The 15,550-nt window shown below is 29.4% G+C and overlaps 1 protein-coding gene across 1 annotated transcript in view; it reads right to left on the bottom strand.

Annotated features, from left to right (window-relative positions):
- Positions 1-15,550, bottom strand: part of Adss (adenylosuccinate synthetase) — a 397,806-nt gene that overhangs the window by 174,864 nt on the left and 207,392 nt on the right. The gene's annotated exons all lie outside the window — the stretch shown is intronic.

The following is a 15,550-nucleotide window of genomic DNA, read 5'->3' as shown; positions in this document are numbered from 1 at the left end:
AATATTTTATTTTATAATATAATGTTTTATAAATATTAATATATAATTAGTTATATGTTTTAATCGTGAGATGTCGATAGTTGATTGTATATGTTCAATTCATTATCTTGGAGCATTTCGTCTAGCATTTATAACATACATATGTTTTATTTTTATATAATCCATAATACAATAACATAAAATGTGAATATTATAAAATTTTTTTTTTAGTTATTATCGACATATTGCATAATAATAAATATTTTAAACAGCTCTTTCTTTATTTAATATAATATTATTATATATGTTTTATATATTTTGGTGTAAATATAAGAATTTTTCAATTATTTACTAAAATTTAGAAATCAATTCGAATTTTAATTTTAAGTATCGGTCCATGGAATATAATTAAATTTCCAGACTTTCATTTTATATTAAAAAATGTACCTAAATGTTTTATAAGAATACTTATGTAGCTCTATATATTGAAAAAAATAGTTTTTCATTTATTTTAAATTATAACTTTTCTGATATGTAATATATTATATTACATAATAAATAAAAATACTTCATTTTTATGATTTTTATTATAGACGAAATAAAAACTTCAGACAGTGGTTAATTAGTTAATTCAAAGAGACCATACAACTGGTTCATATATATTAATCCGAATTTATTTCAGCAGGGTGTCCCTTCGAAACTTAATTGTTTGTAATTAAAAGTAATTGCTTTTTTATTTACACAATACAATCGATAAATTGGAGGCGCCACATTTTGCGACACTGAAACATGTACATAAAAGAAACGATTGAAATAAATGTTTTTTAGATAGTATTTAATTATTAGCAATTATTAAGGTTTCTTAACTTTCTGCTTCCCAAACAAATTTCCGCTACAACAGGGTTGAAAAAATAACATACGAGTAAAAGAGGGAGTCGTAAAACTGTAAATGTAATTTGTGATTTGTATGGCTGCTGATTGTTTTGAAACATTGTCTTCTAAATCAGTGCTATTCAAATGGTGGACCAATGATGGAATAAAAAGCGAAATTAAATAATGACAAAAATACAAGTAATTTAAAATACTCGCAATAACCGCGATATATATTCCTCTTTCGGGTTTTTATCTGAAATCTATTTATTTCAAGGATGAGTGGTATAACAAGATAAGTCGTGCGACATAGCTACTAATTTATAATTAAAAATGAATTTCGTTTATATGCTCTAAGCAATAACAGTCTAGCTAGACCACTGAGGACCTTCCACGGACATCATACCTGCGCCAGCTTCTCCACAACCACTCGGTAAAATCATCTCGCCATTTATTGTCTGTCGCAATAATTGTAATATAATAAAATAAAACTATCGTACCTTAGGGTTCTCAAAAGTTAAATATTACTAAATACTTATTTAAATACCCTGGTAACATATTATTTTCTAACTTATATAAAAATACTAAAACATTAATCTTTAATATTTTTTGAACATTCCAATCTATCAATCATATTTCTACAACTAGTAAATCTATTTTTATTTAAGACTACTAATTAAAATGGGGCGATATAATACAGTTGTAATTTTTTTGTGTTTATACTTTAATATTTTTTATTCTAGATAATAAACATATGTTTATACTATTTTATTTTAATATGTAATTACAATGTTCCTCAATTTTTTTATGTACAATTACTCCATTACATAACTAGGAGTGGTATTTTCAATAATTAGCTGCCTTCCCATTGTCTTCCCAGACTGATTTTGTCACAGAATCTCGGAATGAAAATGTCAAATACTATTTACTAAACCAAAAGAGGCCAGTAATGCGGTGACATTTTTATAGACTGGTGGTGTAATAAATATATTATATTTGTTATTTAAATATGTATTAAGAAAAAACAAACAAGAATAAAGGTACCCAGTCTGAATTGTGCAAAAACAATCCAGCAAAGAAATATGTCGTGAAAATATCAATGGAAAAGGCCATAAAACCGTGTTGAAAAATTTTGATGAAAGGCGGAGGCATTGTTGTATATTTTAATAATAAATGTTTTTCTTGAAACATTATTAGAGAATTGCAAAAAATGGAAATCAAGCGTATACCGGAGAAACTCTTTTTGTTTGTGAATAATTAAATTTACGACATCACGCCGAGAAAAATAAAATTGAGTGGTTTTGTGTGAATTTTAAGCTTATTGTTTTTAAGCATATATTTTATTTTTTACAATTTGATTGATACTGTTTAATTCAAAGTGATAATGAGAACAAGATCATATCTGGCAACCAGATAAATATTTGAAGAAGTGTAATCACTAGATATATGTATGAAATATTAAAAATATGTAATATTAATTTTTCCGTTTCTCAAAGAGTCAAAGCCTTTCGTTGCCATATTGCATCCCGTCAGATTATATTACCGACGAGTGCAGCCGCAAAATTCGCGTCTATACCTAGACTACATCGCGACTTAAGTATAGCAGAAATAATAATATCTTATCAGATGATTTTTACATGGCTCACAAAGTACAAAAACGGCTCCCCGTTCTCATCTGGAAGCCTTTGCCCGGCTGCGCTGGAAGTTAACGTCAGTGTTGTCAAAGCGAATTAGCTTTTTTTTCGCAACATTTTCATCTAGTCGACGTCGGTGCAGGAATCTTTGCATGTTGAAAATTGTATTTTTTAAGATTGCTCCGCTCCGTAGAAAAGATTTAATTTCAGATCCGTAGCCGGGAAGACTAATTCGTCGTCTAATCAGATCATATTTGCAATATATTACTAACGTAACATTTATTGAAACTAACGACGCGTTGTGAAAACATTGTGTATAGGTCATTGCTTCACATTAATATTTTTTATAATAATATTAGCGAAACAATTCGGCGTTGCTAAGATTCATTGTTATTAGAAACTTAGATGTGTAATACTAGAATAATAATACAAAAGTACAGTCAAACATACTGTTTAGCTTTTAAATTTAAGGCACTGAAAACTTTCCCAATTCCATGTTTACCATTACTGTAATAAATACATTTTCAGCTACAAAATCAGTCATACACAACCATTTTTTCCTCCGGGCCAAATAGAGATGTTTGCTATGTTACATGGGCCGCAGCATAATATAATGATGTAAAAATAAGACTTAAATAATTATTACTTTATTTTATATTATTTTTTTTTTACTGTATATGTTTATACATACATACATTACATACACCTATGCAGCTCTACAGTTTTAGACCAAATCGCTCATGAACAACAAAGGAATATATAAATATAAATACACAAAAATACAAATGTATTCAAAATATTCAAAACCATTTATATTCATTTATTAAAAAAATAATGTAATTTTTGATTTTGAGACACACTTCTATGAGGTTCAGCTCTTTATTCGAAAGCGCCCTCGAGTGCTTGACGTGTCATATCCTAGATGGTTTTCTCACGAGATCATCTCATTGCTAAAAAGAAAGCACGCCTTTCACAAGTTATGGAAGAGATTGGGACATCCATCTGCTCTCGAGGAATTTCGTTCATTAAGAGTGTTTGATAATTTCCTGTCATCGTAATCATTACAAAAGTTGCCAAAAACAAATAATTAATGATCCCAAAGTGTTTTGGAAATTCATTAACACTAAACGCGCTACTCAGTCGACGTCGAAAGTGATGAACCTCGACGATAAAACATTGGACGGTTCACAAAATATTGCTGACGGTTTTGCGCAATATTTTCGTTCTGTTTTCGAGGAATATTTTTCGCCTTCTGCTCAGTCGCTTCCTTCTTCACGTTCTTGGTCTTCAGTACTGACCATCAAAGAAACTGAGCACTCAGATCTTAAATACGGATTTAATAAATTAAAGTTCTTCTGGACCTGATTTAATTCCCGATTTTATTTTGAAGGGTTGCGAAGTCAGTCTCGCTGCTCCTCTAAAATGTATTTATGATCTGATTCTCAAGACATCATCATTTCCTGATCTATGAAAATGCACAAAAGTCACACCTATTCATAAAAAGGGTGACAAATTATATATAAAGAATTATAGACCAGTCGCAGTGTTGTCAGCTCCTGCTAAATTATTTGAAATAATTATTCATAAATATCTCTATAATCACTTGCGGCAAGTTTTGTTAGACCAATAGCACGGGTTTCGTCCTGCCCGTTCCACTGTTACTAACCTTCTGTCGTTCACCAAAACGGTGACAACTTCTCTCGATGCGGGAATTCAAGTAGACGTCGTGTATACAGATTTTGAGAAAGCTTTTGACAATGTTTGTCATAGGATATTATTAAAAAATTGTCGAGCCTCGGTTGCTCGGATAATTGAACTCGGTTATTCTCGAGTTATTTAAGCAATCGTAGACAGTTTGTAACCAATGGCGGCCGATTGTCGAAAGAATATTTTACTCCTTCGGGGGTTCTTCAAGGATCCAATCTGGGCCCTCTGCTTTTTGTGTTATTTATTAATGACATAAATACAGCAATTACAAATTCAAGTTTTCTTCTGTACGCAGATGATTTAAAATTATATAAATGCATTCGATCTGTTGTGGACTCCTTCTCTCTACAAAGTGATTTAGACTCTCTGTGGAGATGGGCTTCCGTTAACCGTCTGCCCTTTAGTGTCGGAAAGTGCCATACGGTGTCATTTTCTCGATCCCGTTCGCCATCAGCTTATTTCTACCATCTCGGTGGTAACATTTTGACTAGAGAAACTTTCACTAAAGATCTCGGAATCACTTTCGAGAGCAAATGGAGGTTCACTCTACACATACACGACGTCTGTGATAAATCTTCCAAGATGCTCAGCTTTGTTATGAGGAATGCCTTTCACTTTGACGATCCGTCAGTTATTCGCATCCTCTATGACGCCTTAGTTCGTAGCATTCTTGAATCGGGATCTATAATTTGGAATCCCCGAATAGCCAAATATTCTCTTTTAGTAGAAAAAATTCAAAAAAATGTATTTAAGATACCTTTACAAAAGGACATTTGGTTATTATCCGTACATATATCCCAGTGCCTTTCTTTTAGGAGTGTTGGGATACGATTCGCTGAGCTCTCGCAGAAATTTGTATGTCGCTAAGCATTTTTTTAAATTACTAAAAGGTGCTGTCGACAATCCAGCTATTTTTGAAGAATTCCGGTTTTGGGTTCCGGAACATTTTCGAGAATCACGATCGCGTCCTCTTTTGATGGCCTTTAGGGCTTTGACGTCCGCACTTTCCGACTCGCCTATAGCTGTGGCCATCAGGCTCCTTAATACGCTGGCATTACATATTGACCTGTTTAATGTTAGCTATGAGAAGCTGATCCAGTTTGTATAATTTAATTTAGATATTTTATAATTTTTTGTTATGTTTATTATTTTTAAGTATTGTTCTATTTATGTATATATACGTTTTTTTTTGTTTTGTAAATTTAAAATTTGTTTTCGACCATCGTGGCGCATTGGGGTAATCTGTTAGGCCACGATGGTCTTAATTTAATCTAAAATAAATAAATAAATAAATATGTATGTTCTTCGTATATTTCATTACGAATAAAATGGTCCACAAAAATACGTTGAGGCGAATAATGTGAGCAGTAGGTGGGCACAATTTGTAGTCATGTATTTTTCAGGTATCAGTTTCCAAAATTTAGCATTATCTTTTGTCTTCTTTTTTTCTTTAAAAACTGCGTTCAGATTCATATTATTTTTATGCTTGATGAATTTATCAAATAACGTTGCATAATCAAATCCTAATGCTGCTAGTTGTTCAATATTTTATGTTTCCGAGTGCCAGACATTTCTTGCTTTTTCTTAAATCCTGAAATCTGATGCAAATTCCTTGGATAAGGCAGCTAAATAATTTGAAATTATATTATATTTTACTGCAGAAATGTCAATACCATCTTGTTTAGCTTTTATTTGGGTTTGAAATTACGCAGCATTTGTGTTTGTATTTTTTCACGATATATGTTTAGTTTCTCTTCAAAAGCAAATAATTTATTTGCAATTTATGTAATGCTTTTTTTTACCTTGTGAACCGAATGCCGAAAATGGCAGTTATATATTTTTTAATATCATAATATAATTTCTTGAATAAATAATAATAGGTACGCGTTAACAATTTCTATGCTACAAATAAATATAAACATTAGCCACCGTAGTGACATATTTTCTGAAAGCATATTTTATACGAAATATTTTAATTCGGCAGTAAAAAATAATAGTCGTGTTTTCTTTGATTAACAAAAGAAGGCAAAGACAGTGGAAGATGTGAGGGTCTGCAAAGACAAAATTGTGTCTCGGGGATTATCTGTTAAAAAAGTAAATAGAATATTGCGGAGCTAAAGGACAGAACGGCAAGAATTAATTATCAGAAAATCAAAAATATTTACTAGCAGCTAGCGAATATGTGCAGAATGCTTTAAAAACGAATTCAGACAGGGATTAGAAAAAAATTAAGCTAAGAAGAAATGCCTGAAAATCGGTACAAGATAAAACATGCCTATATGAAGAAAAGCGACGCATAGCACAAAATTTTATTTTTGTACAAAGAAAGATACAGAAGCAATGTATTATTGAAACATTATATTTTTTTTATTTATTTAAAAATTAGCTTGTCAGTTTGCCTGCTGAGACACCTCTCAAAACAGTTCGAGTGTAATACCTGTCTGCACCACAATCGACTGTTTCCGAACGTTGAAATTATAATAATGTACACAAGCTCTGCCCTCCCCGGTCGGGTTTAATTTCACGCTCAGATAACTGATGTCATATTCGCACAACAGTTTTGCCGTAAAATATAACGCCGCACTTAAAACCATCATGAATATTAACAAAATGCCCGTACACCAGTTTACCATGTCTCTTTTAGTTAAGCCGGGCAAACGGCGATCTACTCTGACTTGGGCACCCTAAGATCAAGGGTTGTCAGTTTGTGTATATTACGTTTAAGATAAAATTGTATACGACACATTGTTATTTTTATATTCGCTTTACACGTAAGCAATATTAGAGTATTCGGTGTGATAAATCACATTTCTTAATTAGTTTCATTAAGAGCAATATTTTTACATTTCATACGCTATTAATTTTCAGTTAAGCTGATATATTATTACTGTTTGCGATGCCCATGTTATTTGTCAGTCATGCTAGACAGCCAAGTATTGATGATGCATTTTGTCACGCTCAACGATTTCTTTGTTATGAAATAGAATTTCACTTTAAAAATATTAAAAAGCGATATACAGTTGAGAAAATGTTGGAGAAGACTTTTGACGAATATACTATGTTCAAACGAAGAGTTTATGAATTTTACAAACGTTACCAAGAGGGTTCTGAAGATGACGAAATTGATGAGAAAGATGGACGGTCTAGCACATCAACTACTGAAAATGTGAAGAGTAAGAAAATTGTGCTTAGTAATCGTCGAATCACTATTAGAGAGATTTCTAAAGAAGTAAATATCTACGTACAGGACATTTTGACTTATATTATGGGCGTGAGATTTTTTCAAAAAGTGTTGAATTTTCTACAATGAGTCGCTTTAACAAAAGCGCCCTAAAGAGCCAATACCAAAAAATCACGCTAAGTTCGATTGCCTATCAAGGTTCTTGTTACTATTTTTTCCATTATGCCGATGTAATTCATTACCAATTCTTACTGAAAGGTCGTGTGGGAAATAAAAAAGCAAAAACAGTTGTACGCCGTTTACGTGAAGAAAAATACCAGAACTATAAGCAAATAACTTTTAGATCTTGCACAATGATAGCGATCTGACTTGCACGTTCTTACAAATTCGTGATTTTTGGCTAAAAATAGCGTCACAGTAGTAAAAAAAGGACCATGCTGCTGATCAATCAATTAGTATTTGATATGGTTTGAAGCATACTTATTAATTTTGATTTTGAATACTTTGGCCTTGTGCTAATAAAATAGATACAGGCCTATAATTATCTATTAAAGCTTTGTGTCCCTTTTAATGAATAGGAGCCACTTTAGTATTTTTTTTATAAAGTTATAAAGTAGTCTTTCTGTGTGAAATATTTTAATAGTGAATAATATATTGTATATATATATTTTAAATAATTAAATATATAAGCATTTTGTACTTTACTTTGTCGTTTTATAAAACACAAAATATTATTAAATATCCTTGCTATCAAAAACAAACATCACAATAACCCGTTCCCAGCCTTCGCACACGAATAGGATAATTGTTTACGAAATTGTCCATGGTGAGCGATTTCCGCGACGAAACCGCAGTATTTCAATTTAAGACTCAAACTGCGCTTGACAGCGTGATACGGCAATAATTTGCTATCAATCAATAAATAAAATAACAACACAGAATTTCACTTATAACAGCGACACGAAATTGGATCAAATATAATAGTTAAAGCGGCGTTAAATATTCATAAATATTCGTTCTGAGCGTGGAAACTTACTGTCGTGTTTTAAACGCGTGTTCATTTAATTAGGGGCCATGTCGACATTTGAGCTTTTTAACAGTACGAAAAAATCAATAGTGTTCAATAACTAAACACACAAAAAAAATGTTACCCGGTGTCGTATACATGTATGTATAATACACGCGTGTGTAATATATACCGTTATCATAGGGGAAAACAGATAACGCGGTATGTATTCAATATTAATATATGATGCCTAAGTAGGCATATTCTTATAAAACATGTAAAATTAGCATTTATATTCTTTCTCTCATAAATCGTTAAATTTATATAAAACATACTTTATTAATTTAGTTGTATTTAAAAGCGAAATCGTTTTTAAAAAAATATATACTTTTGAAAAATATTACAAAAAAGTGTTTAAATACATTCTTATTCAAATTATTTGTAAAAAATAATTTATTATTTCATTTTTTATTGAATTCCAGTTATATTGTGATAATTATTTACAAAATCTAATTTTATAGGTACATTACTTATTTATTAAAGGCGTTTAAAAAAACTTCGTTACTCACGTAGTATATAAAAATAATCGAGCGTTATATTTTCCTAAGAGAACTTAATGTGAAGCATTGAGTCCCTAAATTCAGGATTTTAGTAGAAAATAGCAAAAATAATAACTGCAGAAGGAAAATAAATAGTTAACGGAGGGCACATCTGGGCGTGTGTATAAAAAGGGAATGAAATTTATACGCCAAATTAAGGGCAATAATTCAATCAATATCGGCGAGTTTCGCTTGTGGACAAATAGGAAATAAACCGTTGGTACCGCGGTCAATATTGACACTCGACTCACATCGACCTGATCCTTGAGTGGACAGGGGACCGTATATATACACATGTATATGTAATATGTATGTGTATCTACAGATACAACTACATAATTTATTGACCTTTTTCAGCTGTAAAGTATTTGAATTACGCTTTTGTAAAATCAATTAGAATTATTCGAGGCAATATTTAAATAAAATATATTACATATTTATTTTTTATAAATATAAAACTGAAAGTTTCCTGTAAATAATACTATTAGGTATTCCTAAAATGAATGTCGTTTCTTATAGTATTTTTTATTAAAACTGTGTTTTGATGCACTTCACATTTCGATATTAAAAAAAATTGGCCGCAACATTTTTTACAAGTGAAACATTTCATTTAAATTAAAGTCCTTATTTTTTATTGTAGTAAATCTTCAATTGTTAAATGAGCTACGGATATTGTTGATCTAATAATTATTTCGTTCACTCTGGAGTACCGCAGGGATCCTATTTGGGTCATCTACTCTTTGTTAACGACATACATGTGTTAAATAATAATTCGAAATACTTATTATATGCTTGAGAGTATTGTTACAAATTCAGATTCATTCCTTTTACAGAATGGAGTCGCTGTGGAAGTGGTTGATTGACAATCGACCAAGTGTCACGTTGTTATATTTTCCTAATCCCCTGGCCCAACGGAACTCTTTCAGTTTAGGTGCAGGTATTTTAAGCAGAAATGTTTCGTCGATGACTTGGGAGTGACTTTCGAGCAGGAATGGAATTTTTTATGCACATCGCCAAAGTTTAAAGTGCTTATCTATGTTTTTTCATTATGTTTAAATGTTTATTATTTTTTGTATAATTGAGCAAACCTGTGTGTATATTAGTGACATATCTTTTAATCATTTCTAACTATTATTGCAGGTTACAATCAATAGATGTCACTATACGCGACCTATCACGATATTCATCTGTGAGATAAGGAGGATATAGGAAAACCCAATCTGTGTGAGTGATCGAAATTTAAATTCTATAATATTACTAATTCTAAGACACAATACAAATTGGAGCTAGGGTTCTCATATGATTCGAATCCAAGTCTTTTGGAAAGGATTTAGTGGTTGACTACAATGATAAATGTCTATTGTAACGTATTCGAAAGTATTGTGCAGGTTTTATATTTTATGGTTTCTGGCATATTGCGTTTTGTTTAAATTGGGATTTTTCTTAAGGGTCAATAAATATTGCGTCTTTTTTAATAAACGACGCTTTCTGATGTGGAATTATAGGGTCTCATATACAGTAATACAAATAAAATATTGACATTTCATTTTTGTTATAAGTATAAAACGCGCTTTGAACAAGTTCAAAATGTATTATACAGCACAAAATTATGAATATATTATAATAAAACATATTTTTGAGTATTTCGTTGATATAGAAATCTTGCAAAAAATTTTTACATCTACAATTCTAAATTAACAGTTAATAAACAGTCGAAACAATAAAAATACAAATACACAATGAAACTATTTTTTTTATGTAATACATATAATAGTATTTAATTATGCGTTACATATTGACATGATTTGTTTAGTTTTATATCTAAATAATATAATCTTGCTACTTATATAATGATTATGTGGATAGTGACTTTTAAAATATTTTAATTAAAATTATTCGTTATAATAAAAACTATTATTTATCTATTTATTTTATCAACAATTTTTTATTGAGGGTGTAAATTTTCTCAGCAGTAAATTGATTTTTAGAATTAATTTTAGGCGCGATATTGTCATACAAGTATTTTTTAATTAAAATGATTTATTTTCCTAATTAAATAGTATAGCAAACTTCGGGTTTTAAGTCCGAATGGGTAAGAATATGCAGATAAAATAAACGCCGGAAAAGCTGATTATTTTAATAGGCATATATAAAAACCATATATAAATTAAAATGTAGCTGCCGTTAATCGGCGGAGTCGAAATAGCAGCTCTTGAAAGTCAAGGAGTTTTCGCCGGAGTGTCGAGTTGAATTATTATCGGCTGTAATTTGTCTTGTGTTGTGCTTCTTTAGGGTTGAATTTCTAGAGGTTCTCCTTCCGTCTGTCTTTCCCTCTCTTTGCCCGTCTGGCTTATGTGACCAAGTGTCACATCTTCTATATTGAAGATTCGAGTTAGCTCTGGTGAATTGCAGATGTGGATGTTGATGGGCCAACTGCTTTGCTTCTTGAACACACATATGAAATATGTTTCCGCCTTAAAACTGAAACTGACTACTATCGGCGATCATTAATAAATAAGTAAAAATATCAATATTTATTTTGCGTAGAGTAGAAAGCATTGTATATCACGCATCTTTTCCAAACAAAGATTTTTTTTCGGGTACTTAGCACGGGATGGATGTGCTAATAGGTGGTCCGCGAAATATTAACAAATATTAACGCTTTTTTCCTTATTTTCGAGACAAGCTAGCATTTACTTTATTTGTCCAAAATGATAGTTGAAATGAATTTTAAATTAATTATACAGATAATACCCATAACTTTTTTAGATAAGCATACATATAAAAAGCGATAAATATGTTTAAAAATCTAATAATTAGTTTTTTTTAAACATATTTAATAAACATAAATTTTCATATTATTAAGGAATATTTTTTTATGTAGGAAATCTCAGATGAACTTTGAAAAGAATAAAATTTAAATTGTATCAACTGAAAAAAATATAGTGAAACTTTAATATTATTTAATTTGTTATGATTTTTATTGTAAAATTTGTGACGGTTAGTGAATTTTCCATTCAAGAGAAAATTTGAAAACTTGTTTATGTTGTGTATATAGTATGAGTTGTATGTGTCCGTGTCCCCCTAGCCACGTATCCATTTCCTATTGATATTGCTCGACATTCTTCTTCATTTCCTGTTGAAGGGTGTCGCACTTCCTGCCTTGTAGAGCTTTCGGGTTTAATTCTACACTTGCAGAGAGAAAGCTCCGTCGCGAGGATTTTCTCGTCGCTGCTAAATTAAACTTTAATTGTGGATATACACTACCTTAGTTTGCCTCGCCGGAAAATACTGAAAACTATAAAGCTCGATAAATCTCTAAGAAAGTGTGTGTGTGTGAAGATATTCCATTTTTTTAAATTTATTATATACAACATGTTTAATAATATATTTATTTATTATAAAAATATGAATTGTTTTATATATAGGTATTGTCTTATTTGATTATTTAATTATGTTCATTAACATTTCATTATGTAATTTATACATATTTAAATCTATTTATTGTAAGTTCTATTCTTACAATACGAAATTACTGCTTATTATTATTACATTTGACTTCTTACATTTAACTTTAATATATTAACCTTAAACTATTACTAAATATTACTCAGATTTTCGTTTAATGAACTCACTGTTATATTTCTATTATCACGTACATGGCATACTAATTAATATATAATATCGCTCGAGTATGAATTAATCATAAAATGCTTGTCTTAAATTAAAACATTGAAGCACAACCGTTTTAATATGTAATATAAAGTAATATATAGTTAACTAGTATCACTGTTTTGTATTAAATAAGTATTTATTATAAAAAAGTTTTTTTTTTAATTTTGAAGTTCCCTTAAAAAAATAAATATTTCTCATTTTTTACTTTCTCAATACCTTCTTTACTTGTTATTAATCAACACACGAAGAGGTCTCACCTGGTTGGCCATTCTTTTTCAAAGATCTGTTTAATAGTATGAAATAATCTTATATTTAAAAAAATTGTAATTATAAGAATTCGATTTCGTTACAGTATAATTTCTCTTCAAATTTAATTTTGTAAGTTAACAAGGAACTTTATGGGTGTAAACCTTTTTTCAAATAAATTATTTATATTTTTAAACCTGATAATAATTTTTTTTCTTATAAATATAATTCAATAACCAAAATGTTTGAAACGAGATTTGCTACTACAATATCTTTAGCTATAGGACATTGCAATTTCCCGCCCGGGGGTTTACCGTTGCGAAAGAGGAAAGTTTCTAGTAATTGCAAAATAATCCTACCTAGTTGAGTAGTGCATACAAAATTGGAAAAAAACAGATGCGAACAAGCGGAATAATAACAACGAGCTCAGTTTGCACGGCTATGAAAAAATCGCTTATTCCATTCAGTTTTAATACACTTTGAATAGTAATTTGTTCTGTTTGATGAGTTTCCAGCGAAGCTCTTGTGTTGAGAAATGATTCACGTAAGTGGATTTCGTGTGCAATGTTTATTTGCTCAGTGCACGGAAAGAATTCTCCAGAGATTCGCGTCGAATTTGTCTGTTCCATTAGAAAATGTCGGAAAAAGGTGTCGGTGGATTTCAACACATATATGCTAATATACAATTAAATTAGTTTGCTTTAATGTAAATAATAGTTTTTCACGTGAAAATGCTTCTAGCTTTATGTAGTGAATGCACATTATTATTATGCTACGATAGGTCCTAGATTTATAGGGAAATCATAATCTAAAATAATATGTACCATAAAATGTTAATTTTTTTTATGATTACACTTTATGATAGCATAGTAAAAAATGCAAATAATATAAACTTTTAGTTCTATCGTACTAGTAGAAAAATCAATGGAGAGTACATAAAAGTTGTATAAATTATCCGAAAGTTTTCAATTTAATTTAAGAAATTTACGAGGTATCATATTACTCTAAAATTAAATATGTTCAAACGGCTGAATTTTATAAAAAAATCAGATTGTTGAATATCCACCCGATTGTTTGTGCTACGTATATATAAAAATATATTTTTTAATTATAGTATGATTTTTTACATTATCTTTGTACAAATTTAGTATTAAACTTGATTTATACTAATATAAATACACGTAGATTTAAGTCAGTTATGATATTTTTTTTACAAAGCAATTTTTTTTAGTATTAAAATTTTTTTCAACACAATAATAATATTTGTAAATTTTCAGTATTAAAACATACATTATAACAATAGACAGAATAGCGAGGTTTAGGTTCTAGAATCCAAATTAGAATCCAAAAATTTTTTTTTATAATAATTCTAAAAATATATAACTACTAATTATTTTTATTATTTTAATGTGAATTGTTAGCTCATACTTCATACAAAAAAATACAGTCTAAAACTTTATTTTTTTGATATAATTGTTTTTATATATTTTTTCATCTACGTGTAATAAATATATGTATACTTACTTTGTTAGCACTACATTAATTAAATCTTTAAAATATTTTTTATAATTCACATATTTATATTTATGATATAATTGTGACTTACTTTAATAGCATGTTGACGAAATGCAATATTCTCAATCATTGAAATTGTTTTTCTACAAACATTTAATTTTTGGTTTGACCTAATTTTTTTTTATAATTTGGTTGATATAGTAAATATAAAGTCATATTTTATAAATTTCAGCGATTTTATTTTTAAATTGTTTATGCATATGATTACATGTGTAGTTTTTTTTTGCAATTGTTAAATCTTGTAGTACTAAAACTAGCCAATCAGTAGTAATAGAAAAAGAGCAGTATAAAAGATAAAATATGTGAATAAAAAATATATGTAAAGTAAATCATTTTATTTTAAAAATTCAAGATTTTAGCTAAATATTTCAATATATACCATGTATCAAAAAATATCATAATCAATTAAAAATCGGTAGTTTTTACATCGAAATCTACAAAAAATGGCAATAAAAACGCTTCTTTTATATTTTTTACAAGTTAGTGTTAATACACGTTAAAGTTTTATTTATTGAAATCGGCTATATCTAAATAAGTTATAGCAAAAAAAACTAATCACAAAATAATATTCCATATTTATATATATATAACATTTAAAAGAGCTATATAATATTTAAGGCAAGAATCTTTTCTATATAATGTGTTTTGTTGTAATTTGAGATTTTACTTAATTTCGGCCTAAAAATTAAATTTGACAGAGGTGCTTTATAAATCAATTTTAGAGAGAAATCGTAATTCAGAATTAGTAATCACCACACCTTTGAATATATTATCAAAGCCGTTTCACCAGACCATTCAGAAAGCGACGCAGCTTACATTTAAGCAATATGCTGCGTCGTTCGCATTAAATATATACAAAGGTTTGCGAGAACTTTTGTGTAATATATAAATTTTATTTGTGCGATTCACATATATACCAGAAGCATTTTACTGTTTGTGAAAGTCTCACTAAGTTGGTCTTAAAACCATAAAAGAGTTTTAAGTCTGATTTAAAAACCCTACATATATTAACAGAATTAATTTCATTTCGAACATCAAAATACCCAAACACTTAAAAACACGGAAACAACGCTTAAAA

This window comes from Plectrocnemia conspersa, unplaced genomic scaffold (assembly GCF_051122295.1).
Source record: "Plectrocnemia conspersa isolate PC_06_02 unplaced genomic scaffold, ASM5112229v1 ptg000008l, whole genome shotgun sequence".
NCBI classification, from domain to species: domain Eukaryota; kingdom Metazoa; phylum Arthropoda; class Insecta; order Trichoptera; family Polycentropodidae; genus Plectrocnemia; species Plectrocnemia conspersa.
This window is presented reverse-complemented; position numbering and strand designations above follow the sequence as displayed.